Genomic DNA, 27,717 nt, shown 5'->3' with positions numbered 1-27,717 from the left:
TCTGTACCAATAAAATTTTGTTAAGATTTGCTGAGGATTGTAAAAAAAGTTTCGTTAAAATGTAAACATGAATTAGTGTTGATGCTAACTAAGAATCTTGGTGATGTGTTTGAACAACCCAGAAATGAACAATATTTTAAGCTGGAAATGACGAATATAACCAGGAAAATTCCCCATGTAACTCCGAGCGATTTTGCAAAAAATGTAGATGTATGATATTATTAAAAGTGGTGTAAGCCTACCAATTGCATTCCGGAATCGGTATTCATATGTTAACCCCAAGTTGGGGTGTGGGAGTCAACACAGCTGGAATGTGAAATTGTCGGCTAACCGCGAAAAACCAAGATTTGCCAAAATTGGATTTACACTAAATGGAGAACTTATAACAAATAACTTATCAAACTTAAAGCTCTGAATGTTGATTTTAGTAAGAATCAGTATGCTCACCTATATGAAATGTATACAAGATTTCAATCTAGTTACTATAATCGTAAATCACAACCATTTTTGACCCCAAATGAATTTAAATTGAAGACCCCTGTTATTGTGGTTGATCTTTCATATCAAAGCGAATCAGTGAAAACTGGTCCTATTGATGTGAGAATTTCAATAGAACTGAAGACACCAAGTCATGAAAATACCCAAGCTTACTGTCTCCTCATACATGACCGTTTAATTGAATATAACCCATTAAACGGACTAGTACAAGGAGTTGTTTAACATAAGAAAAATGTTGAAAGATACTGTTTCGATTGATGTTCAAGGTTTCTTTGATAATAATAATAATTTTATTCTAAAGGAAATTGGAATTGCATTCGAAAAAGATCCAAACTTGAATAATAGTTTTTTAATAGAACCACCATATGATTTTACTTTGCTAAATACAAATTCTCGAAAGACTGCAATTTGGTTAACCAATACACATTACAAAATTTTTTGGAACGATGGAGAAAACAGTTTTTCACAAACTCGAAAGTATCTAAGGACAATTTCAAGCGGAAAACAAATTATTTGTAAAGGTGTGGAAAAGAAACGACTTCTACAGACGTTTTTTGGGAGTCGTCAGCTCATTAATATCGAGGAAATGGGCTGTCCGTCATTAAACAGGTTTAAAGGAAACCAGTTTCCCTATTGTGAAACACACCTTAAGGGCGGGGTTTGTGCTCTTAACAATGCATACATTATTTTGACATTTTTTAAAAGTAGCTCCAAAACAATAAAATAATTTTTATACATCATTTTAAAGTTGAGACTAGATGTGTAAGGACCTACAAGAAAACAAAATTTAAAAAATAAAATTTTATGAGGAAATTGACCAATTTATTATACATTTGATTTGTCAGCATTTTAAATACCTTCTAAACACAAAAACTATAATCATGAATCCAGGTGGACATGATCTCAAAACTACGAATTATGGTGAACACTTCACATTTTGTAATCCAGAAATGACGTCGGAAACGTGCGCCTGCTTCTTCTATGCAAATCGCCGGAATCAAAGCAGAAAATTAATTTCTATATATAATAAAAATTTTCACAATACCAAAATAAATGAATAAATGTATTATTAAAATAACGTGATTTCAACCCATATTATATGAACGTATTAGAGCTAGCAGTCAGCCGTGAGCTCGTTGGCGTGAGGCCCATGATCTTGTCAATGAGCGTGCGCCTTCTGGGTTGTGCATGTGTCCCTTTTATTTCGGTCAGGAGGTCGCGCATACTTTGCTGCAGGTGGGAAAGGAAAGATCTTGTCAATTTATACACACAATCATACTCAGGTAGCCAATAGGGGACAGTTTGGTAAAAATAATTTCGAGTTTGGGAAAAAATCAAAGATTTTCATTTGTTGAATTTCGAGAATGCACATTTTTGGGTAAAAGTAGAGGACAAATCAAAGATTTTAATTTGTTGAATTTCGAGAATGCATATTTTTGGGTAAAAGGAGAAGATGAAAAACTATATAAAATTTCCTTATAAATTGTGTAAGCATATTTAAAATGGTAAGACGAGATTGTTGACTTAGATAGACAACATGCATTCAGTTAAAATAAATAACTTTCTGAATGTATTTGACGGAATTCTGTTCAATGCACACTATGTACGGCTCCAGTTCATACAATCAAAACTCTTTGAATGTGAACGAGGCAATATGAAAACATCTATTCATGGAAATCATATGGACACCTGCGTGTGGAGCAATGATGCAGCCACTGAGGGTGTTGATACTTGTGTATCATAATGGACAGGTGCGCGTGTTCGGGTAGCTCTTGCTTGAATCCCTTTTTAACATGTTTATGACCCATTTGTGGAAAGGAGAGAATCTTAGACAATTTACCATTTACCTTCTGGGGCGGAAACAAAAATGCGTATTTGAAAATATTCCACATCTGAGAATCATTAACTTGTGAAATTTATTTTATTGGGGTTCTTTTGATTTCTAAATTAGTTTTACAATCATAGCAAACATTATTCCCTAACATGATCGGACATGTTCCTCTAAGATAACCATCTTTGAATACTTTGGGTGTGCGACCTTTCACACGTGCACAGCAACACCTGTGATAATGAGGCAAAAGGGTACGTGATCACACCATTCCCCAACATACGGCTCCAGTTCATACAATCAAAACTCTTTGAATGTGATGGAGGTAATATTTAAATATCTATTCATGGAAATCATATGAACACCTGCGTGTGGAGCAATGATGACTTTTTATTTCGTGTTAAAATTACAGGTACGGAGAATGGAAAATATTTCCTTGACTAAGATATGTCGGCTACTTGCGAGTGTTGCGCGGTCGTAATTTCAACCCCTATTATGGGACGTATTAGAGCTAGCAGTCAGCCGTGAGGTCGTTGGCGTGAGGCCCATGATCTTGTCAATGAGCGTGCGCCCTCAGGCTTGTGCATGTGCCCCTTTTATTGCGGTCAGGTAATGGACAGGTGCGCATGTTCGGGTAGCTCTTGCTTGAATCCGTTTTATGACCCATTTGTGGAAAGGAGAGAATCTTAGAGAATTTACCAGTTAAACGTTCTGGGGCGGAAACAAAATCATTAACTTGTGAGATTTATTTTATTGAGGTTCCTTTGATTTCTAAATTAGTTTTACAACCATAGGAAACATTATTCCCCAACATGATCGGACATGTTCCTCTAAGATAACCATCTTTGAATACTTTTGGTGTGCGACCTTTCACAACACCTGTGATAATGAGGCAAAAGGGTACGTGATCACACCTTTCCCCAACATGATCGAATATGTTCCTGTAAGGTAACAACCTTTGGATACTATGGTTGTGCGACCTTTCACACGTGCACCTTTCTCACCTGACTATTAATTGCACATAATGAGGGGAAGGATACATGATCAATATTGTCACATGGGGATGTGGGGGCGATGGGGGGCAATTAAGTATACTCTTTATAGACATGATCGTGACATTTTTATGAGTCCAAAGTCTATTAAAATCAGTTAATTTATTGGATTATGCTAATTGTCCTAGAACCCGCATACGTTAATGAGTGGGGGGAGGGGGGCGGGGGCCATTAATATGCTAATTGTCCCAGAATCCGCGTTTCCATACTACTAGCGGACTCAGGGCTCGCTTGGGACTCCGATGCTTACAATATCGGTTCGGATGTTTACAGCATCCGTTTGATTTGGGCTGCATGAAATTGATCTGGGTGGGAATGATTCGGAGGCCTGGTTGACAGAAATAGCTGACCACGGATTTATCTCGGGTCTGTCAGAGTTATTTGGAAATTAGCTCTCGGCTCAAAGTTGTTTATAAATTGGGTAAGACCCCCTAAATAATGTGTCATATAACTCCCCCCATTCTAAATTGAATCGTCCCGATTCATTGGAACTGATGGGTACATTGAATGTAATTGGTTGGTTAATTCGACAATGTTATTTTCTTCTAGGGTATTTTCCTTGTCGGGTATATTGTTTATTTCATTATCGGAAATATTGTTTCCTGGTTCAATTTCTATATGAATTTGCCATGGTTTAAATATTAAAAATTTTCTGAATTAGATTATAATCATAATAATTAAATATATAAATGTGAATATGATCAATATTAACGTAACTGGTATTTGAGTTTGTTTAATTTGAATAAATGGATTTAGAATGTTAATATTATCGAATGTGAGTTCCGAATCATTAGATATAATATATTCGGATACTAAAAAATCTGTATATTTTCGAGCTGTGATGTATTCCAATATCTTATTGTCTACATTGGTGTAGGCAATATTATTAGTTTTAGTGGTGCCATTAAAAGTTATTAAATATGTCCCATTTAAATGAGTGTCATTAATTGTATTTTCTCCATTTACAAAAATGGCTCCATCTTGGATTACATCTACATTTTTATTTTTTTCTCGGATTTTGTTACAAAAGGATTTTTCTCCATTTAGTAATCTGGTGAAACAAGAACCTTCTGGGTTAAGTGTGCAATAATTATTAAATATTTCCGTCTTAAAATTAGACATTACATAGTACTTATTTCTGCATTTTGCGACGTGATTATCAATTAATAATTTTCCATCATTATGTGAAATGGATCTTGAATTGTAAACGTCACAACGATCGGTAATAATAGGGTATTTTATGTAAATTATAATAAGATCTTGATGCAAAGCGATTTTAAATTAGAATATATCTAAAAGCTCTGTAATAACTACAGGGGTATCTTCGTGCTTATAAATTTCTTGTATATCATCATTGTTTAGAATTTTAGTATTAAGTACATCAATTTTGGCGAGTGTAATTGTGTCCATTGAATTCATAAGATCGTAAGTAAGCAAGCGCAGACGATATTTTCTAAGTGGAATTTCTTGATCTTTAAAGGCTGTTTTGAATTGTTCAGATAAAGATTTTATCTCTTTAAATATTTTAGAATTAATAACGAATTGATCGTTATTATTTTGTATTAAATATCCGATTTTATTTTGGACTGTTATGAAATCATCATGATCTGGTGTTCCTGCTATCCATTTCCAAATGGTGCCTATTTCATTAATGCCTCTTTTCGATCTACTGGGTATAATTTGAGAGATAAGTATTTTGATAATTTTTAAATAGTGGGATATTTCCCAAAGAAAATTCTTGCTGTCGTGACCCTTTAGAAATTCTGTTTCAAGATTAATTATTTCTCTATAAAGACTTATATTAGTTATATGAAATAAATCTGCGTATGATTCATAAATAAGAACATCTTTGGTATCCTTGTAAAGAAGGAAATCATGGTTCGTGTAATCCATAATTTCAGATTTTGTTGTAGCTACCAGCAATAATAAGTACATTATTGAAATCATTATCTCTAATTTGAAAAACATTATTTAATATTATCTTTATGAATCGTACGGTTTCTGTTATTTATAATAACTTTATTGGGGAGATTTTCCTTAACTACTTGTTTTTATACCCGTTACTCGTAGAGTAAAAGGGTATACTAGATTCGTCTGAAAGTATGTAACAGGCAGAAGGAAGCGTTTCCGACCCCATAAAGTATATATATTCTTGATCAGGATCACTAGCCAAGTCGATCTAGCCATGTCCGTCTGTCCGGATGAACGCTGAGATCTCGGAAACCATGAGAGCTAGGCTATTCAGATTTGGCGTGCAGATTTCTGAGCTTCTTACGCAGAGCAAGTTTGTTTCAGTAGAGTGCCACGCCAACTCTAACGCCCACAAACCGCCCAAAACTGTGGCTCCTACAGTTTTGATGCTAGAAAACAAATTTTAACTGAAATGTATTGGTCTCGTCAATACCTATCGATTGATAAAAAAAAACTGCCACGCCCACTTTTACGCCCACAAACCGCCCACAAACTTCAAAAAATCGTAAATATGAACGTGGATATCTCGGAAACTATCAAGGATTTAGATTCCGTAGCCTTGTGCGCAGCGCAAGTTTGTTACGCGAATATGCCACGCCCACTCTAACGCCCACAAACCGCCCAAGCCTGTGGCGCCCACAATTTTCATGCTAGATACAAAATTTTAACTGAACTGTATTGGTCTCGTCAATACCTATCGATTGACCAAAAAAAATTTTCCACGCTTACTCTAACTCCCATAAAGTTTAAATCTCGCTTTGCTGCTTGCATATCTCCATTTACCTTTGGTCCCTTTAGCTGAGTAACGGGTATCTGATAGTCGAGGTACCCGACTATAGCGTTCTTCCTTGTTTATATCTAGAATTAAACTTGTTTCTTTCCCCGTGTTTCTTTTCGTAAGTTACCTCTTCTACGTGATAATTCTTATTTTGTCTATCTTTATTGTGAAAATGCAACATTTTCTCTTGAGCTTGTTGCAATAATTTAGGAATATCATTGTGTTTGATCTTATTAAATAATATATCAAAAGGTCGATGGTTGGTTATTGAGTGAATTGTTAAATTGTATTTTTGTGCTGCTCTAATTATAATTTCGGAATGATCAATTAAACAAAGCTCATCTTTAATGCAGCGAGCAATTTCTGTTAAGGTAGAGAATGCTCTTTCTATTTGTCCGTTGGACGTACTATGCAAAGAATAGAGATATCCCATTTTTTTATGCAAAAGATTTAAATTGGGATGAAGAAAACCTTGGTTCGTTATCTATCATCAAAGATTTAGCTAATGAAAATTGTTTTAAAATTTCTGAAACTTTATTTTCTATATTTAGTTTATTAGGGATTTCTTTCACGACTAAGTATTTCGAATACGAATCTATACAAGTAATGAATATGTCAGGGGCTGAGACATTTGCTGGTCTCTTTCTTGCATTTTTGCTGCAGATGCGTAGTGAGTCGCGGTCAACGTCTTCTCCGTTTAGATATCAAAAGCAAAGTGAAGTCGGCTTCCTTCTGCGGGCTTCTTCTGGCACACGCTAAAGCGTATTGCCTCTTCCAATTGCAAATTCCTTTTTTCTCTCTCTCTCTCATTTGCAATTCCTTTTTGATCCTTCTCTCTCTCTCTGAGAGTCCTTGACCTTGACCATGACAGCGCCACACTGGGCTGAGACGACACTCTCTCTCGTTCTCAATCCACGCTCTCAGCAATTGTGCAAGTAAAAGGAACCACAAATAACCTAGTGCGTAGTTTCTTTTATTCTTTATTCTTTCTCTTTCTTAGTGCTTTACAGTTTCTTTTACATTTTCTTTCTTCTTATACATCTCCGACACGGCCATCCTGAATTTCACACGTCCTCGTGTGCATACTGTAACACTAGGTTGGTATCATTCTTGCTTTATTTCTATTTTCATCTTTTACATCTCTCAACATCATTCTTAGCTTAACAAATAGTCTACACACACAACTTTATAAATTGTGTCATCAAATGTCGGTTTCGCAGGCTATCTCGCTTTTTCACATCATACAGTGAGTCAAATCAAACTTGTCACACCAGTCAACCGCGCCACACACCATGACAGAACACTCCTGGTTCCACACTTGTGCCTTCGGCTTGACCTGGTTCAACTTTCTCTCAGTAGCTCGTACTCTTCTGCGCAAACCCGACCATTTGGCTATCCTTGTTATCAAACCACAGTTACAGGCTCTTGCCGCCCCACGCGACGCTTTGCACCTTTAGTGCCACGATCTGCTCAGATCCAAACTGCATCACACAATATCATCCATACCAGGCATGACTATTGTTGATCAAATCTAGCCCCTGTGTTTGATGTCTCACGACGAGTGTCTTTTTCACCACTGTCACTTTCCTCAATAGTCTCATCAGAGATCTGCTCGTCCGGCAGCCTTCTCAAACTCTCGTGCGAATACTTGTAGGTTCGCTTGCTAGTTAACGATTTTAACAGGTATCGATCACCTTCCAACAACTCGGCAACCACAAAAGGTCCTTTGAACTTAGGATCCAATTTGGTCTGATGACGCTCTTCACTTCTAAGCAAGACATGATCCCCAACCTTGTGTTTTACAATCTTGGCCTTATTCTTATAAACTCGGTTCTTTTCATATTTCGCATTCATTTCAATATTTTCTTTGGCCTCAGCCCTCGCTTGCTTACAATCTATTTTAGTTTCTGCATTTATTGGCAATAAGCCCATTGGCCTGGCCTCTCTTCCAATCAATATTTCTAATTGGCTATACTTTGTTACCCTGTTCGTTGTACAATTCATGGCTAACTGTACTTCACTGAGTGCATCCTGCCAGGAACGTTCACCTATCTCTACCGCTGTCAACATACTCTTCATCGTGCTCATGACTCTTTCAACCTGTCCATTGGCCCTACTTACACCTGTTGCTATCAAATGTAACTCTATTTTATGCATTGAACAGAACTCACGAAATTTTCCACAAGAGAAACTCCTGCCATGATCTGCTATGATTCGGTTAGGTACCCCAAAAAGTGATATTGTTGATTTTACAGCCTTAATACAGTTTTCTGCATCTAAATGCAAAGAATGATATAGGTGAACAAATTTAGTAAATGCGTCTATTTGTACTATGACATATTCCTTGGTATCATGTTTACCACTCAGCTTTCCACTAATATCAATGTACACAGTATGCCAAGGTATCACAACTTTCGGAATTGGATGCAATTCCATTTGAATTTTCCCTGATGGAGGCTTTGCTAGTTTGCATGTAATGCAGTTTTCTACAAATTTTCGTACATACTTGGACATATGCTCGAACCAATACAGCTCATAAGCCTTGTCTAACGTTTTCTGCCACCCCAAATGCATGATTGCTTCATGGACGTGATTTACTACAGACCACCTAAAGGCTCTTGGGATTACAGGTAGACAGCGTGTTTTTCCATTTCTCTGAATTTTCCGATACAGAATTCCTGCTCTTAGCTCATACGTCTTCGCTAAACTCTCCAGCAACTCTCCATCATTCAACTGGACTATAATTTCCCTTACACACGAATCACGCTGCTGCTCAGCTACAAGCCAGTTGTCTGTCACCTCTGTCAGGTCGATGCGGACTTGGGGTTTTCTATTTGTTGTCTCACATTCAGTGACAATCGGATTTCTGGATAAAAAGTCCACGAGCGCCATGCGATTTCCTTTGAGGTACTCTACAGTGAAATCAAATGATTGCAAATATGCCCACAAAAAGGTGAACTCTCGGCGTTAGTTCTACTTTAGCACGACTTGCTTTCAATGAATTACAATCTGTAAATATTACAAACTTTCGACCGTGAAGGTAATGTAGGAAACTTTTTACAGCGTTGGATACTGCCAGGGTTTCTAATTCGTATGAATGATACCTCGATTCTGGGGGCGATGTACACTTGCTAAAGTATTCGACCACTCTAGGCTTACCGTCTATTTTGTGCATGAGAATGGCACCATAGCCACTTGCACTTGCATCTGTATGCAGCTCTATGGGATATTGTGGATCAAAAATAATTAAAACCGGATCATGAGTTAGTACTGAGATGATCTCTGCCGTATTTCTTCATGCTCAGCTTTCCAAACGAAACTACTAATTTTGGCAGTCAACTGATATAACGGTTTCATCTGTTCAGAGAACTGTGGGACAAATTTACGAAAGTACGACGCTAATCCTACAAATGGTCGCAATTGTGAAACATTCTTTGGTTGAGATAGTCCAGCCAGAGCTTGCATTTTTCGCGGATTTGTTTCAATACTACCGTCCTTGACCAAGTAGCCAAGATATTCTATTTCCGTTTTCAGAAAAGACCATTTTTTTATATTAAATGAAAATCCTGCTTCCGATAGAGCCTTTAGCACAACTGTCAGTCTTTCAAATGCTTCCTCTTTTGACCATGCTACTATCACTACATCATCAATGTAAACAATTGCATTGGAGTACGCCAGGTCACCCAGTGCTCGCGCTATAGCTCGCTGAAAAATCGAAGAGGCATTCTTCAGCCCAAATGGCATAGATAGAAACTCGTACTGGCCCTCAGGGGTTACAAAAGCAGTTCGCTCTATAGATCCTACATCTATTGGAATCTGATAATCTGTTTACTTGATCTGATATTAGAGGCAAAGGATATTTGTCAGCCACTGTATTTGCATTTAGCTCTCTATAATCTATGCACAAACGATCACTGCCATCTTTCTTCTTAACTAACAAAATTGGACTCGCGAATGGAGGATTACTTGGACGTATTACATTTGCCGCCAACATTTCTTTGATTTTATCTCTAACTAATTCCTTTTCATCTACGCCAAGTCGATATGGACGTCTCTGCACAGTCTTGTTGGCATCTAATAAACGAATTTTTAATTCTCCAGTCGTGACACGTCTGCTCGGTATTCCAATAATAAAATGCTCAGTGTATTGGTCAAAAATGTTCTTCAATTTAGACTTATCATTATCACTTAAATCATAATTTTCATCGAATAGCTTAGCATAATTTGTAATAGTTTCATCGGATATTGAATTAATATGTTTAGTTTTAAAAATATTAAATTTATCAGCATCCGTCGTTATGCCAAAGCCAAGTGCCAAGATTTCACAACCAATCATTATGTCATGTTTCAAATGCTCGTCCATAACTACATTAAACATGATTTCCAAATTAAATTGACAAATTTGTATGGTGGACAGTATTTGTAAACTACAGTGTACAACATTTGTTCCAATTCCATTTAGAATGACTAAATTATTAAATCCTTTTCCAGCCAGTTTGACTACTTTTCCTTTATTAGGGAGCACTCGGCACCCCAGTCGAAAAATAATGGAAAGGCCTCACCAAATTGATATAAAATTCCTTTCGGCTCCAACACTGCACAGACATGTACTCGCTTCTCGTTCATACTACTACTCGATGCTGCTGTTCCCTTCATACATGCGGATGCAATATGACCGACGATTCCACATTTAAAGCAAGTCACTCCAGTCCTGTCTCGTCCCGCCAGTGGTCTTCCAAACGATTGATTTGGTTTTGAATGTTCTGCCTTCCTTTTACGGCATTTCAGCATTTTTTGTCCTGAAATTCCACAGTAATGGCACTTCATTGGTGTGAGTTCGATGAATCGTAGATTTTGTGCTTCCGACAGAGATCGCCATTCACTATCACGCTGGGCCTGAGCCGATCCCACTTCTGATGTCAGGGGCTGAGACATTTGCTGGTCTCCTTCTTGCATTTTTGCTGCAGATACGTAGTGAGTCGCCGTCAACGTCTTCTCCGTTTAGATATCAAAAGCAAAGTGAAGTCGGCTTCCTTCTGCGGGCTTCTTCTGGCACACGCTAAAGCGTATTGCCTCTTCCAATTGCAAATTCCTTTTTTCTCTCTCTCTCTCATTTGCAATTCCTCTTTGGTCCTTCACTCTCTCTCTCAGAGTCCTTGACCTTGACCATAACCGCGCCACACTCGGCTGAGACGACACTCTCTCTCGTTCTCAATCCACGCTCTCAGCAATTGTGCAAATAAAAGGAACCACAAATAAACTAGTGCGTAGTTTCTTTTATTCTTTATTCTTTCCCTTTCTTCTTAATGCTTTAAAGTTTCTTTTACATTTTCTTTCTTCTTATACATCTCCGACAAATATATGATTTTGGGCGTAATAAATGTCAAGATGCAAAATTTCACCTTCTCTTTCTGGAATAGGTACTTGACCGATAGGAATCTGTACTGGGTGTCTGTTGTACTTGTTTTGGTTGCAGATTGTGCAATTCTTTATAAACTCCTTAAGCTTTTTGTATAAATTGGGCCAATAATAAAGTCTAGTTATTTGTTTATAATTTTCATCAAGCCCTCTATGAGGTCTACAATGAGTTTCTGTGATAATAAGAGATCTGTCTTCAGCGTTCTCGACATCCTGGACAAATGTCTTAGTGTATAAAAATGTATCTATAAAATTGTCCTTAAGTGGTTTTTGAATTCTGTAAAAATCTTCTAGAGTACAGTGAACTCCTATTATTATATTGGGTGGAATATATTCCCTTAAGATTGATACTCAATTTTCTGGAGTGTCATACTCTATTATATTTCTAGTATTTCCGAATACATTAATCGACTCCCCGTTGCTATTAGCAATTGTTGCTTAAACTGGCTTAAGGGTTTTCGGGTTTCTTGTATAACATTCTCAAAACTACTCTCTGCTGAATGCTGAGTATTTTGATCTGAGACCGATTCATTACTTTCCGTTAAGTTATTAATTTGGATCCGTGATAAAGAGTCCGCAACAACATTTCTTGCTCCTGGCTTATAAATAATTTTGGGTGAATAGCTTTCAATAAAGGAATACCATCTTTTCATCTCTATATTTGGATGTTTTTGAGAAATGGAAAATGAAAGAGGTTGGTGATCGGTATAGATCTCGATGTTGTTAACCCCATATAAGTAATTTCGAAGATTTTTAAAAGCCCATACTATGGCTAAAAGTTCATTTTTATTTGTTGCGTATAATTGTTCGGTTTTTGTCAGAGTTTTTGAAATAAATGTAATTGGTTTTCCTTCCTGAGAAAGAAGAGCACCAATTGCTAAGTCAGATGCGTCCGTTGTTAGAGTGAATTTTTTTTTATAATCCGGTTGTACTAGTTTTACTTGTGTAATTAAATTTTCTTTGAGCTCGTTAAAAGCTCTTACAGCTGAATCATACTTTGCCGTTTTGGCCTTCTAAATATTTTGTTCAAGGTTTAGCTATCCTTGCGTAATTTTGCACAAATTTTCTGTAATATCCTGTAAGGCCTAGGAAGCTTTTAAGCTCTCGAATATTTTTAGGTATCGGATATTTTACAATTGTAGAAATTTTTACGGGATCGGTTTTTATCACATTGTGAGAAACAACGTACCGAGAAAATTGGTTTTTAATTTAAAGAACTTTGATTTTTCAATGGAAATTTTCATGTTTGCGTTCAGCAAAATTTTAATAATGAGAATTAAATGTAATGTTGTTCAATTGTTTTTGAAAATATAATTATGTGGTCCATATAAACGTGACATGTTTTACCCACTTGTTCTCTTAAAATATCATCCATTGCTCGTTGGAATATTCTTGGAGCGTTGGTCAAACCGAAAGGCATTCTTAGGAATTCGTATTTCCCATTGTTTATTGAAAATGAGGTTTTCTGAATATCTGGTTCATTCATGAGAATCTGATGAAATCCAGATTCCAAGTCAATTGTTGAAAAGTATTTGGCTTTTCCAAGATTTTACAAAATCACTGAAGGGTCCTGCATTGGATATCTACCAGGTATTGTATTTTTATTAAGTTTTTTATAATCAATTACGAGTCTGAGTTTTGGAGTTCCGTCTTCATTGAAACCTTTTTTTTGTTACCACTAGTACTGGTGAATTATAAGGACTTCTACTTGGCCTTATAATTTCTTCTTTTAACATTCGACTTATTTCAGAATTTACAAAATCTGAAGCCGCTAGAGCATAAGGGTATTGTTTGCTGTAAATGGCCCTATCATTTACGGTGTTTATTTCACCGCGGATATCTGTCCTAAATGGAATCTGCATATTTATTTTTGAATGCTCTTCATTGATAATATTTAATAATTCGTTCTCCAGAACTTTTCTTTGATCTGCAGACGATATATTTATGTTGTTTATTCTTTGATTGTCGGATAGTTCAACGACGGCGTGTTCAGAATTTTTAAATTCCAAACTTTTATTTTTGTCGAATTTCTAAACGACGGCGCGTTCAGAATTTTTAATTCCCAAACTTTTATTTTTGTCGGATATTTCAACGACGGCGTGTTCGCAATTTTTGAATTCCAAACTTTTATTTTTGTCGGATTTTTCAACGACGGCGTGTTCAGATTTGTATATCCCAAACTAGATTCGCTTTGATTACCCATTTTTCATCAAAGTATTCTTTTAATATAAATTCTTTTAATGGAATAATGGTGTTTTCTTCTGTTAAAGAATGTTGGTTTAAAATGTTTCCGTTATCATAATTTAATTTTTCTTCTATTCCATTATATTCAATTACCGCTCCTATTTTTTTTAATAGGTTATAGCCGACCAGTAAATTTGAGTCTAGTCCATCTATTTCATAAAAAGTATATCGCGTATCAAAAAAAGTTATCATATGATAAAATTTAATTATTGAATATCCATTCACTGTGGATACTCTTTTGTATATTGGAAGCTCGTTCATATTTTTATAAATTCCTGTTCTTATATAACACGAGGTTGCCCCAGTGTCAATTAATATTTTTCATTTTTTATTTATTTTTGGGTCATTTCTAATTAAGTAGGGTAAGCCTACTCCTGACTTTTGTCTAAAAAATGGTTCTCCTCAATATTATTTCGTCTCATCGTCTTGTTAGCCGGTTGGTTAACAGTTCCAGTTGGTACCCTTTTATTTTGGGCTTGGCCTTGCTGAGTGTTCTGGGTCTCAAATTTTTTTGTTTGATCCCACTTGTTCTGACTATAATTATTATTTTGATATTATAGCCTTGATTATAGCCGTTGTTAGCCCTATTCCATTTCCACTAGAGTTTGGCTCGCTATGTTTTTTCTGAGTAGTAGAGAAACTATTTGCGAAATGAGCCCTCATGTTGTTGCTTTCCAATTCCTGAACTATGACCATTGCATTTGGTAGGTCAGGTGGATTCATTGAGAAAATAGTATCTGAAATTTGGCCGTTGAGGCCGGTAATGAAAACTCTAAGAACTGTCTTCCTATAGGTTTGTTTCTACCGTAGGTCATAATAGTTTTATTAATTGGCAGAGTTAATTTTCTATTAACTGTACCATAATAATCCATTATGGATAATTTTCCCTGACTCAATTCACTTAATTCCTGTTCAATACTGTGAATTGGTCGTTTGTCGCTACAGACAAAGTGATGTCTGGCCATTATGGCATCGAAATTTAATACCGTACCGTTATGGGTTAAGGCATCGTTTGCCATTCCTGTTATTTTGATTCGTAATATAAATAAGGCAGAATAAAATCTTTCACTCCTTCTGGCATATTGCCCCATGGCTACTTCAACCGATTCTCTCCAGCTTACATATTTATCCTCTTCACCTTTATATTCCCTAACAGATTTGATGATCTCATAAGATGTGTCGCACTTGATATTTGGATCTACAATATCTATCTAATAATCCTCAACCGTTTTAATTTTGTGAGAAAGTAGCGATCTTAAGTTAACGATCTCCTCCTTTAATGGATTTACTTCAAAATTTACAATTTGCTTAATTAAATCTCCTACATTTAATGCTATTGCTTGTTATTGCCTGATGGGTTGTATTTTCTTGTGGCGGATTCATGTGGAGTCTTTTATTTAAATTTTTATTCTAGCATCAAAACTCTAGGGGCTACAGTTTTGGGCGGTTTGTGGGTGTAAGAGTGGGCGTGGCACTCTACTGAAACAAACTTGCGCTGCGTAAGAAGCTCAGGAATCTTCACGCCAAATCTCAATAGCCTAGCTCTCATAGTTTCCGAGATCTCAGCGTTCATCCGGACAGACGGACAGACGGACATGGCTAGATCGACTCGGCTAGTGATCCTGATCAAGAATATATATACTTTATGGGGTCGGAAACGCTTCCTTCTGCCTGTTACATACTTTCCGACGAATCTAGTATACCCTTTTACTCTACGAGTAACGGGTATTAATATATGATAATAATAATAAAAAACAAGGGAGAACGCTATAGTCGAGTACCTCGACTATCAGATACCCGTTACTCAGCTTAAGGGACCAAAGGGAAATGGAGATATGCAAGCAGCAAAGCGAGATTGAAATGCGCCACCTAGCGGCGGAAGACAGATTTAAGCGTTGTGGGCGTTAGGGTAGGCGTGAAAAATTCATTATTCAATAGAGTAAGTTAGCCGCGCACTTTTTTTCTTTGCCGCTAACTTCGGCCGTCATAGCTTTTTTTTCTTGGGAGGTTTGTGGGCGTTATAGTGGGCGTACCAAAATTTTTTGGGTCAATCGGTAGGTATTGACAAGACTAATACATTTCAGTTAAAATTTTCTATCTAGCATCAAAACTGTAGGAGCCACAGTTTTGGTCGGTTTGTGGGCGTTAGAGTGGGCGTGGCACTCTACTGAAACAAACTTGCGCTGCGTAAGAAGCTCAGGAATCTGCACGCCAAATCTCAATAGCCTAGCTCTAATAGTTTCCGAGATCTCAGCGTTCATCCGGACGGACAGACAGACGGACAGACGGACAGACGGACATGGCTAGATCGACTCGGCTAGTGATCCTGATCAAGAATATATATACTTTATGGGGTCGGAAACGCTTCCTTCTGCCTGTTACATACTTTCCGACGAATCTAGTATACCCTTTTACTCTACGAGTAACGGGTATAACAAGGAAGAACGCTATAGTCGAGTACCTCGACTATCAGATACCCGTTACTCAGCTAAAGGGACCAAAAGAAAATGGAGATATGCAAGCAGCAAATGCGCCACCTACCGGCGGTAGACAGATTTAAGCGTTGTGGGCGTTAGAGTGGGCGTGGCAAAGTTTTTTTTAAATCAATCGATAGGTATTGATAAGACCAATACATTTCAGATAAAATTTTTTATCTAGCACGAAAATTGTGGGCGCCACAGATTTGGGCGGCTTGTGGGCGTTAGAGTGGGCGTGGCAAACTTTTTTTTTAGGTGAATCGGTAGGTATTGATGAGAACAATACATTTCAGCTAAAATTTTTATTCTAGCATCAAAACTGTAGGAGCCACAGTTTTGGGCGGTTTGTGGGCGTTCGAGTGGGCGTGGCACTCTTCTGAAACAAACTTGCGCTGCGCAGGAATCTCAGGAATCTGCATGCCTAATCCCAGTATTGTAGCTCATATAGTTTCCGAGATCTCAGCGTTCATACGGACAGACGGACAGACGGACATGGCTAGATTGATTCGGCTAGTGATCCTGATCAAGAATATATATACTTTATGTGGTCGGAAACGCTTCCTTCTGCCTGTTATATACTTTCCGACGAATCTAGTATACCCTTTTACTCTACGAGTAACGGGTATAAAGATAGTATCGCTCACGAATCGTCCTCCTTATTTTTTTCTTCTCGTTGTTTTTTAGCCTGTTGGGGTTGTCCTTATCTTGAATGATGATCCTGATTGGGGTCGTCCTTCCTTTTTTTTTGTTTTTAGATTTTGTCTTAGGGTCTTCCTTCTTTAATTCTGTTTTTAAATTGGGGTCTTCCTTCTTTTCCAATATTTGGCGACGGATTGCCCTTCAGGCTGTTTTCTTAGAATGTCTTTTGTTGATGATTTTGAAGATTTTTTTTTTTAATTTTTGATTATAAACATTTGTTTAATTAAATTGTTTTTCACAATGGTTATTTATTTCGATACATTTTTTTTTTTGTCACTTTTTGATTTTTATATTGTCCGAGCAGTGAATTTATGTTACGATCACTATTTTGTAATTTGAGATTTTAAGGGGATTATTTCATTAATTATTTTCCACATTAGTTTTTTTTTTTGATCAACACAAACTTTTTATTTTTTTGCCGGTTGTATAGAGTTTAAGGGGATTTTTGCATTTATTAATTTCCACCTTATTTTTATCAACACAGGCTTTATTTATTCGTCGGTTGTATCGGGTTTTTTGGCCGCGGTAAATTCTTTTTTTACTTTAAAATTGTTTTGTGTTTATTTTAATGCTTTGCTTTTAGAATTTTTTAATCAAACGGCCCCACTCGTGATTTAATTAAAAAAATTTATTTTTATTTTTTAATCACTTATTCACTACAAGTATTACAATTTTTCAATAGGTCGAACTTATTTTATTCACTGCTCGTTTACTTTTTCTCGATTAGTACTACTGCTCGATTCGGATCTCAAAAACGGACTGCCTGATCTCTAGTTCAATGATCAATAATCAAACCTCGGCTTAAGAGAATTTATCCCCAAAAATTGGTAAAGAGAATGACTCAAGAGAGTCGGAAAATAGGATGATGCAATTTGCCAATTAAATTTGAAGTCCAATCTTGGCCGGAAATTGGTGTTTACATTAGTGGAGTTTAGGGACCGCTTTGGGGATCTTTTTGTTTACGTTAGCGGACTCGGGACTCGCTTTGGGGATCTTTTGTTTACGTTAGCGGACTCAGGGCTCGCTTAGGACTCCGATGTTTACAATATCGGTTTGGATGTTTACAGCATCCGTTTGATTTGAGCTGCGTGAAATTGATCTGGGTGGGAATGATTCGGAGGCCTGGTTGACAGAAATAGCTGTCCACGGATTTATCTCGGGTCTGTCAGAGTTATTTGGAAATTAGCTCTCGGCTCAAAGTTGTTTATAAATAATGTGTCATACAACTTGCATGCCTTGTATGTGTCTGCACTCAGGCCATGGGAATATGCTGACACTAGCACTTCCCATAAGTTGGGCTCTGAGGCGCATTCATATTTCGGCTGGCCGCAAAAGTTTAGCGGCCGGGACTTTTGTATTTGTTTAAGTACACTGTAACACAATATTGGTGTCGGTACAGTGGGTACTCGCTACAATGATACATGCATACTACATCTCCCTCCTTTTGAAAAATAACGTAATTTTATGAAGTTATTTTCTTACTATATGTATATGAAATATTCTTCTTGGACGTTGATGCACTATGGTCAGTACAAACAAGTGGCCCTTACGACACCAAGCAATGCTTGTTACGCACGGAGCCCTAAACCGATTTGGGCAAGTAAACGAAATCGCGTACATGGAAAAAGACGACATAACAATAGACAGTTTAAAATACATGCTCACATAGAATGGCTAGTAACATAGAAATTTACAAATTATTGGAAGATAGAAAATACATAAGTTTATCATAATTAGTTGCATTAGGGCTATCAAACAGTAAGACGTGACACAGTGCATTATAGTCGTCACAAAGAACCCGAAAAGGATCATGAAGGGCATAATTGGATCTACAAATTGGCAGGGACAACGGACGAAAACGACGAACTGTTCTACAGGGTACATTCCAGTTGAGGGAACTAAGAAGGAAGGGAGAGTCGACATCACCATTAATTAATTTATGCAAAAACATAACTCCATGACACTTTCTACGATGGTTCAGGGTTGGTAAGTCCGGCAGGCGCAACCTCGCATGATAAGAGGGCAATCGACTTCCTGTGTCCCAGTTTAAGCCTCTCAAAGCAAATAAAAGAAATTGTTTTTGAACGGACTCTAACATATTTTGGTAACAGCTAATTTGAGGTGACCATATACACGAGCAATATTCCATTGACGGACGAACAAGAGAAACATACAAAAGCTTTGTTGTGTATGGATCATCAAACTCCCTTGACCAACGCTTCATAAACGCCAGGAGACTTCTGGCTTTGTTAGTTATAGAAGATATATGGACTTTAAAACTAAGTTTATGACCAAATAGAACGCCAAGATCCTGAACAGAAAAAATACGTTCAAGGTCGTTATTTCCGATATAATAAGAATACAGAGATGGATTACAACGATAAAAGGTCATAAAGTTACATTTAGAATAGTTCAAATTCAACATGTTAATCATGCACCACGTATACAAACAATCAAGATCTAATTGAAGGTCATTATATGAATTAGGTAAACACACGGACAAACATAGCTTGAAATCATCTGCATACATTAAAACAGTTGACGATTTTTGAAATCACGCTTACAACGAGACAGGTAATTTTTGTAACAATCAGAATTGTACTGGACAAATTCCACCTTGGCTGAACTATATTTGGCGAAGTCTGTCTGTAAGCCGGATATTTTGAACCGTTTAAATAGTCTGGTTTTTTTATTCTTTAGATAAGATAGTTGACGGGTAAACCATGGAGATGTATATAATTTATTTGTGTATTCATTTTTAAGAGAATCGAAAAGATTGAAATTAAGATTGATAGAATGAACCGTATTTTTTACTGGGTTTTGTATCTTAAGGGTCTTTATTGGTGTTTCCACCACGGTTGTTTCCTCTATAATAACCACGACCTCTATAAATGTTGTTGGTCTGAATATTATAGATTCGGTTATAACCGTTATTTTGGTTATAGCCATTATATTGGTAGTATCCGTTATGCTGATAATTACCTCGGTTATTGCCCCTACCGCGGTAATTATTTCTGAAGTTGTTACCGCGATAGATGTTTCCTCTTTGTGTGTACAGTATTGAATTTGCATTTCCTGTCATTTCAGTACTGCATTGTATGTACTTAGTGACGGCTAAATTCATAGTTGTGAAGTTGCCTGCCTTTAAAATTGTTTTTAGGCGGATATGCTCTCAATTTTTAACCATTGTGGTAATGGCTTCTTTTGTGCTGAATTTGTCAGCATGTTCGGCTGGTAGGCCTTCGTCAATGTACGAAGCTTCAAGGAGCTTTCGCAAGTTGTCTATTTCTGATGTAAATTTCTCGGCTGTTTTGCCTTTCTGGCTTGTTTTCGCCATTTTCATTTTGACTACGTCGGATGTTTCGCCGACTATAGTGTCTTGCAATTTCTTTATTATTGAATTTATCGTTGTTTCGTTCTGTACTTTGTAAAGTGTAGATCCTATTATTTTGGATTTAATGACTTCTACAGCCAAATCTTCGAATGTGCCTTTAGTTAAGTTAACCAACTTCAAGGCTGTTATGAATCTTTGAAGATGTATCTTTTGCCCGTTAAATTCCGGGATGGCATTCGAGATATCTTTTATATATTCCCTTTGGGCTGCTGGATCTGTCATTATGCTTTCTTTTGTGTCTGGCACGCTTACATCTGATTCTATATCTTCTTCTTCTGCTTCTGTTACTGTTATAACTTTTATTTCGATTCCTTCGCTTGAATCGGAATCTTCATTTTCCGTTAGGTCTATGTCTTGATCTATTGTCAAAGGTGTATTTAAAATTGTCGGTATCGATATATTTAATTTATACCTATCTTTGACAGTTATTAGATTTGTACGTAATTTGATCAATAACTTAGATAATTTTGACCAATTCGTTTTATTTATCGCTGCCCTATTTTTATGTACTAAAGTTCTTGCAGTATTGAAAGAATCTAAAATAATCTTTGCATGTTTATTAATAGTGTCTTTATGTATTGGCCTATTTTGGCTTATACATTTTTAAGACTTGTCAAATGTGTCCTTTAATTCTCGTATGTGGAGAGTTAATTGCTCCCATTCCGTACTAAGGACTTATTTTTTTTTGTGTATTAGTTGTGCATAATTTTTATCACATTTATATGTCCTAGCACTGGGTGTATGTCTACTTCCGAAAATACTTTACAGTTTCTTACTGTAGACAGTACTATTGCTTTTTGCGTACCGCTGCAATGAATAAGCGGGGAAAAAGCTAGGTCATACCTATTCATATATTCGTCTTCAAAATCTGATATTGATAGAGGCTCTGCTCTGTTTCTAAGTATGGCTAATACCCTATTCTCAAAATTTGGTTGATTGGCTAGAGTAATTCTGATGCAATCTGTGGTATTCATGTTGTTTGTTAATATATTTTATTTTTATTTTATTTCAAAATTTTAATTCTCTTATTTTTGGTATGTCATTGCATACATTTACAAATTTTGGATTTTAATTTTTATTTTGAAAAATATTTTTATAATAATTGTTTGTGCTCTATTAATTCTATTAACTCTACTTCCGAAAATACTTTACAGTTTCTTACTGTAGACAGTACTATTGCTTTTTGCGTACCGCTGCAATGAATAAGCGGGGAAAAAGCTAGGTCATACCTATTCATATATTCGTCTTCAAAATCTGATATTGATAGAGGCTCTGCTCTGTTTCTAAGTATGGCTAATACCCTATTCTCAAAATTTGGTTGATTGGCTAGAGTAATTCTGATGCAATCTGTGGTATTCATGTTGTTTGTTAATATATTTTATTTTTATTTTATTTCAAAATTTTAATTCTCTTATTTTTGGTATGTCATTGCATACATTTACAAATTTTGGATTTTAATTTTTATTTTGAAAAATATTTTTATAATAATTGTTTGTGCTCTATTAATTTAAATCTTATCCAGATCGTTGGCCTGGCTTCTATTTATAGCTCTTTTTGATACACACTTATTGTGGTACATATAGGCTTTATACAAAATGTATGCACTCATTATAAAAACAATTATCGATAATATGTTTGTTAAATCGATATCAATAGTTTTTGATTCGATTTTATTAATTACGTTGGCAGCGGAGTCCACTGTCTTAGTTTCAATTAAACCCATTTTGGGTATTATTTCTGTAGCGCATTCAAAATCTGTTTTAGATATTGCGGTACTTTTCATAAAAAAAATGTTCATTCATATTTATATATTTTCTTTATATTTTTATATCTTTTAATTTTTCTTAGGACACGTATACTCGCAGGCTGTATTTTCGAAAGGCCCTTTACAATCTGCAGGGCACTTTGGTTTTCTAGCCTCCTTCATATCATTTTTATTTTTGTAGGCATCTAATTCCCTATACGTGTTCTCTAATTCTTTCTTAATTTCTACATTTTCATCCCAGGATACTGGGGTAGATTTTTCAGCATATAGCTGCCTATTTAATTCTTATATTTTTAAATTCAGGAAGTTCTTCTGACCTCCTCTCCTTTTTCTCTTATTATTTTTTTTTTGTCTTAGCCATTTATGTGTTATTTAATTAATTAATTAATTTTTTTTTTTTAAGTTTTCTGATATATATGTATAAAATTTTACATATATCCCTACCTAGGTAAAAAAAAATTAAGACCCGCAGCTAGAAACTGCCTGGTCTGTACAATTCTTGTTAACTATAAGTTTTTGCATCGCAGATTCATATAAAAATAATACAAAAAAATTTAAGATGTGCGCTCTTGGAAGCGCTGTCGGTTCACTTCTCCAGGGTCCGGTTTGGCGCGCCGAACGGGGCCGGTGCTGGCTGCACAGACTTCTCCTTCTCCAGTGTAAGTTCGGTGGTGTAGGTCGTCGTTTATTCTTGTTTGTTTTCCATAGTAGGTGTAGGAGGATTTGCCATTCCTCCCACACTTCTTATCCTTTTCCAGACCTATTGTTTTAGGCGGCGCCGGTGCTGGTCCTCGCACAGGCGGTGATTGCTTTCATTTCGATTTTATTGTGTGTTGTTTGGCCTATGGTTTTAGGCGGCGCCGGTGCTGCTTTCATTTAAATAGTGGGCGCTTGCTCTTCCTCTTCTTGGTCTCCACTTTTGTTTGTACTCGTCTCATTCGATAGAATATCTCATTTCTGTCATACTAGGGACACACGTTGTTTCACGTAAACAGTTTCGCTCGCACTCTTTCACACAAGTGGCGGCAATCGTTCATAACTTTCCTCGCGTTTATTTCACTTCCAACTAATTTTTTTTTTTTTTTTTTTTGTGTCCAATATCGCTGTCACGGTTGCCATGTTATGTTTGCCATTATATTTCATTAAAAGATTTGTCATTTGTTACAACTGCCATGGGCAGATCTTTATTTGGGGATCGTCAAAATATGAATGATTTACAGCTAGCTATTTGCGGCTGCGCTGCCTGCAAACATTGGCAGCGGCCGTCATATATGTCGAAGTATATGCTCGCAATTGTATTTGTGCGAGCGCGAGAGAAGTTGTACATGCATACCTTGTATGTGTGTGCACTCAGGCCATGGGAATATGCTGACACTAGCACTTCCCATAAGTTGGGCTCTGAGGCGCATTCAGATTTCGGCTGGCCGCAAAAGTTTAGCGGCCGGCACTTTTGTATTTGTTTAAGTACACTGTAACACAATGTTGGTGTCGGTACAGTGGGTACTCGCTACAATGATACATACATACTACACTAGTTTGCGTAGAAACGGACGGACAGACGGACATGGCTAGATCGACTCGTCTAGTGATGCTGATCAAGAATATATAAACTTTATGGGGTCGAAAACGTCACCTTCACTGCGTTGAAAACTTCTGACTGAAATCAATATACCCTCTGCAAGGGTTTAAAAAAAAACTTTTGATAGTAATAACAATATGATAACATAATATATCAATATTTTCATTTCCTTGATCCGATTTCGACAGGTGACCGATCGTATCCACAATTACCTTATCGAATATCATTTCTGGGTAAGTGTTAAAGGAGTTTTAGTGTGTTTTGTCGTTTTCAACTTTTGGCATATTATTATGTTATGTCCTTCTTTATTCCTTTCCAGTAGTAGTGTCTTTTGATTTTGGCCAAGGTTTTTTTTATACCTGTGTGTCCTCCTTGAATAGGATCGTCATGTAATGTAGATAATATTGCTTTTTTCATTATTAGTTGTTATTAGGGTCACCGGGATGAGTAGCGCTACTCTGTCCATTTTTTTAAGTTTATCTTTTAAAATATTTTTAAAGATATTATCCCATGGTGCTTTTTTAAGTTGAGTAATTTTTTGTTTACCAGCCTGCAGTTCAAGCCTTTGGGAAAACTAACCTAAGTCAAGGGTTCCATTAGTATACAAATCTCCAACATTATATCTTGCTGTAATATTTTTTCCGGGCTTGAAAAAACATAAATTATTATTCACTTGCAAGGTCACTACTTCACGTACTTCGTCATTGTTAATGACTTCATATACGTTGGGCTTAGAAGCTTTTATTTGAGATTGCCTAGGCAATTTTACTTTATCTTTTCCTGCGCAGGAATTTTGTCTACTTTTTTGTCTTGTAGTGACTTGTAATATATTTTCCGTAATATTTTGAAGATCTTTAATTGTTATTCTAGAAAGGGCGTCTGCCTCGAAGTTATCTTTTCCCTTTAGATACTCGACTGTGAAGACATATTCCTCTAATTCGTCTGAGTTTTGAACTAGGATTGACCATTCAAAATAGGTATGTTAGTGGTCTGAGATCAGTTTTACGTAACTGTTAAATTTTTGGCATAAATATATGGTCGAAAATGTGTAATTGCCCTATGTATGTAGTTCCTGTTCTGTAGTGCTTTTATTGCTTTCAGCTTATGTAAATGAACGTGATGTATATGCTATCGGGAGTTGAAGTCAGTTATGGTTTTGAGTTAATACCGTTACTTGCATCCGTTATTATACAAAATTCTTTAAGGAAATCAGGATATTGTAATAAAGTGGGTTCTATAAGTTTATCTTTTAAATATTGGAATGAATTTTGGCATTCGGAAGACCATTCAAATGGAACATTCTTTTTACCTAATCTAATCTACATAATCCTTCGGAACATCCAATGACTTAAATTATCCATATAAAGGAATGCTTGAGAAGCTTCAAGTTCAGAATATGCAATAGTCATCATTCTCTGAAATTAATTTGGGGCCATTTTTAAACCGAAAGGTAATCGCGTAAAGCGATATGAGCCATTGCTCGTTGAAAACGACGTTATGTTTCTTGAATTTTCTCGTATTCCAATTTAATGGAAACCTCAAGGCATGAGAAATACTTTGCTCTACCTAGTTGGTCCAAAATGTCATCAATTCTTGGGGATGGAAATTTATCAGACAGAAGTTTTTTGTTGATTTGACGATAGTCAACTACTAGTCGCCATTTCTTTTCGTTTGAACCCTGAAGGGCTTTTTTTGGGACAAGTAGAAGTGGGCTGTTGTATTCTGATACAGATGGTTCGACTATATTGTCTTTAATTAATTTTCCTACTTGTTTTTGAATTTCCTCAACTTGGCTGTGCGGGCTTCGAAATTTTTTTATTTAAATCGGTTCATCGTCCTTCAATCTCAATTTCTGCTTGTAAAAATGATTTGTTGTTATTGATTCGGTTTCAAGACCGAATACGTCAGTATATTTTTTACATAGTTCCGTTAATTGTTGTTCGAATTGAACGGGAAAATTTTTTTGTAGTTCTTCTATGTTTTATTTATTTTTTTATTTATAAGGAGCTAACAAATAATTAAAATTATGAGCTAGCAATAATGTTGAGCAATAGCGACGTGGGCCTTCAGCTCGAATTGTACATAATGTTTTTTTTTAGGATTTCTTATAGGTATTTATTTCTATTGTTTAGCTTAGGTAGAATCATCTTATATGCAGTGGTATAAATTTGTGTTTTTTAGAAATTGTATAATTTTTGATATGTTTGTGATTCTAGTGGGTTGGTGTTATTAAATATTTGTTGTCTTTGGATATTTAGCGCGTTGCAAGTGGAAAGAAAGTGTCTTATTGATACAATGTCGTTGCAGAATGGGCAGGTATTGGTATGGCTTGGATCGATGTAGTGTGTGTGGGTTATTTTGGTGTGTCCAAGTCTGAGTCTTGTTATTTTTATCTGGTCTAAACGTGAAATGGATAAGTGGTTGTTTTTTGTGATTTGGTAGCTGTTGAGTTGGGGTTGGTTAACTGACTGGTACCAGGCTGATGTCTTCGTTATGTATGATAGTGTTTTTGCTTGGTGTGTGTTTTTTATATATTTTAGTATGTCTTTTGTGTTAAGATTTTCAATAGTTATAAGTGGTTGTTCAATTGCGTCTTTTGCTAGGGTGTCCGCCAGTTCATTTCCTGGTATTCCTACGTTGCCGGGTGTTTAAAGTAGTTTGAATTTTTTAGGGAATTTTTGTAGCAGGTTGCGGGCGTGTGAAGTGTAATGTTCAATATTGTTTTTATTGCGTCGATGGCAGAGAGAGAGTCAGAGCATATGCAAAACATGCCTCTTAAGTTTTTTAATATTTCGAGTCCCTCTACTATTGCTAGTAGCTCAGCGGAAAACACTGACAAGTAGTGTGGTAGAAGGCCTAGTTTTATGCAATTTTGATTCGCGTGATCCCTTTAGATACCCTTACGACCGCATCATCACCTGCAGAGTTTCAGCGAAATAATTACTCCATGGTTTCGTCCAAATTAAATTTCATGCTTATGTTGCCAGTGCGGGTTACTCCCCTTTCGACATTGGGAAAAGACATAAGTGGAATACAATTGCAAATGTCAATAGCCGAAGGGAATAAGAAGAGGCTATGTATACTATCGATGTCTAATGACCCAAAAAATTCAATAGTTTGTTCTCCATAAACAGATATAATCCTAGGTACGCATAGTATGAGGTAATCTTAAATTTTAATAAAGGGTCTTAATATATATAAAATATAGAGAAATTTCATTGTTGATTCCATAGATAAGTTTTACTTAATGTTTTAAAAAGCTCTTACTCTACAAAGGAAATATCTTCCATTATTTGGTTCTAAATGTTGTTCTTATTTTCTCTCAGTGTATTCACAGCTTAATTTTATTTTCTTACTACTATTATTACTTATTTATTTATATTTTTACCGTTCTTCGCGTTCGGCCTTAGGACGACAAATGTTTTACTAATGTTCATATAAATCTCCAATTTAATCCGCTTTTAGCAGGTGTGCATGTTCTCTTTAACTTTTGTTTGGCCATTTTATTAATCATTAAATTCGAATGCCGAGTATAAATTAACCAAAGAATATAAAGTTTTGTAGTAACTTACTTTGTGTACTCTCCACGACGAAAGATCGATCTCCCGAGCGGTGACTGTAAAAGAATAGCGACTCTGGTTCGCAAAGGGTTAAATAAATACAGATCATTCATATGTTTTAGTCAACCAACTATTTTCTTAATTAATAATTCCTAAAACCGAACCCGTTACATTATTATATTTTTGTTCTTTCATTCGGTTCTACCTACGCCTATATTTTCAGTTCCTAAAATAATTTTATTTTATTTAATATTTAATTTAATTTCAAACTTTTCCCTTAGTGCGTCATTCTGTGCATATTTAGTGACTCTGGCCGATCTATCACTTATCCGGGGTGGGTTAAATGTTAAAGGAATTCTAACATTGTTTGAATTTATATGTCTTTACATTAATTATGAAAAAGCGAATCAAGGAGTTAATCAATCGTTGAAGCGCGGCTGTTCACTATTTTACT

At 36.1% G+C, this 27,717-nt stretch overlaps 1 protein-coding gene and 1 pseudogene across 2 annotated transcripts in view; one reads left to right on the top strand and one right to left on the bottom strand.

The window, feature by feature from the left end:
• LOC119561996 overlaps positions 1-22,276 on the top strand; it is a 36,595-nt pseudogene extending 14,319 nt beyond the window's left edge.
• The window catches only part of LOC119561981 (gamma-interferon-inducible lysosomal thiol reductase), a 184,623-nt gene that overhangs the window by 143,201 nt on the left and 13,705 nt on the right, over positions 1-27,717 (bottom strand). The window contains exon 1 of one of the 2 annotated variants that reach the window (XM_037875373.1): positions 27,276-27,332. The exons of the other annotated variant lie outside the window; for it this stretch is intronic. The gene's annotated coding sequence lies outside the window, so the exon portion shown is untranslated. Of the gene's footprint in view, positions 1-27,275; positions 27,333-27,717 lie in introns of those variants that run through there. 2 annotated transcript variants of the gene reach the window in all.

This window comes from Drosophila subpulchrella, unplaced genomic scaffold (genome assembly GCF_014743375.2).
Source record: "Drosophila subpulchrella strain 33 F10 #4 breed RU33 unplaced genomic scaffold, RU_Dsub_v1.1 Primary Assembly Seq39, whole genome shotgun sequence".
Classification (NCBI taxonomy): Eukaryota; Metazoa; Arthropoda; class Insecta; order Diptera; family Drosophilidae; genus Drosophila; species Drosophila subpulchrella.
Note: the sequence above shows the minus strand (reverse complement) of the source record. Positions and strands in the feature narration are given on the sequence as shown.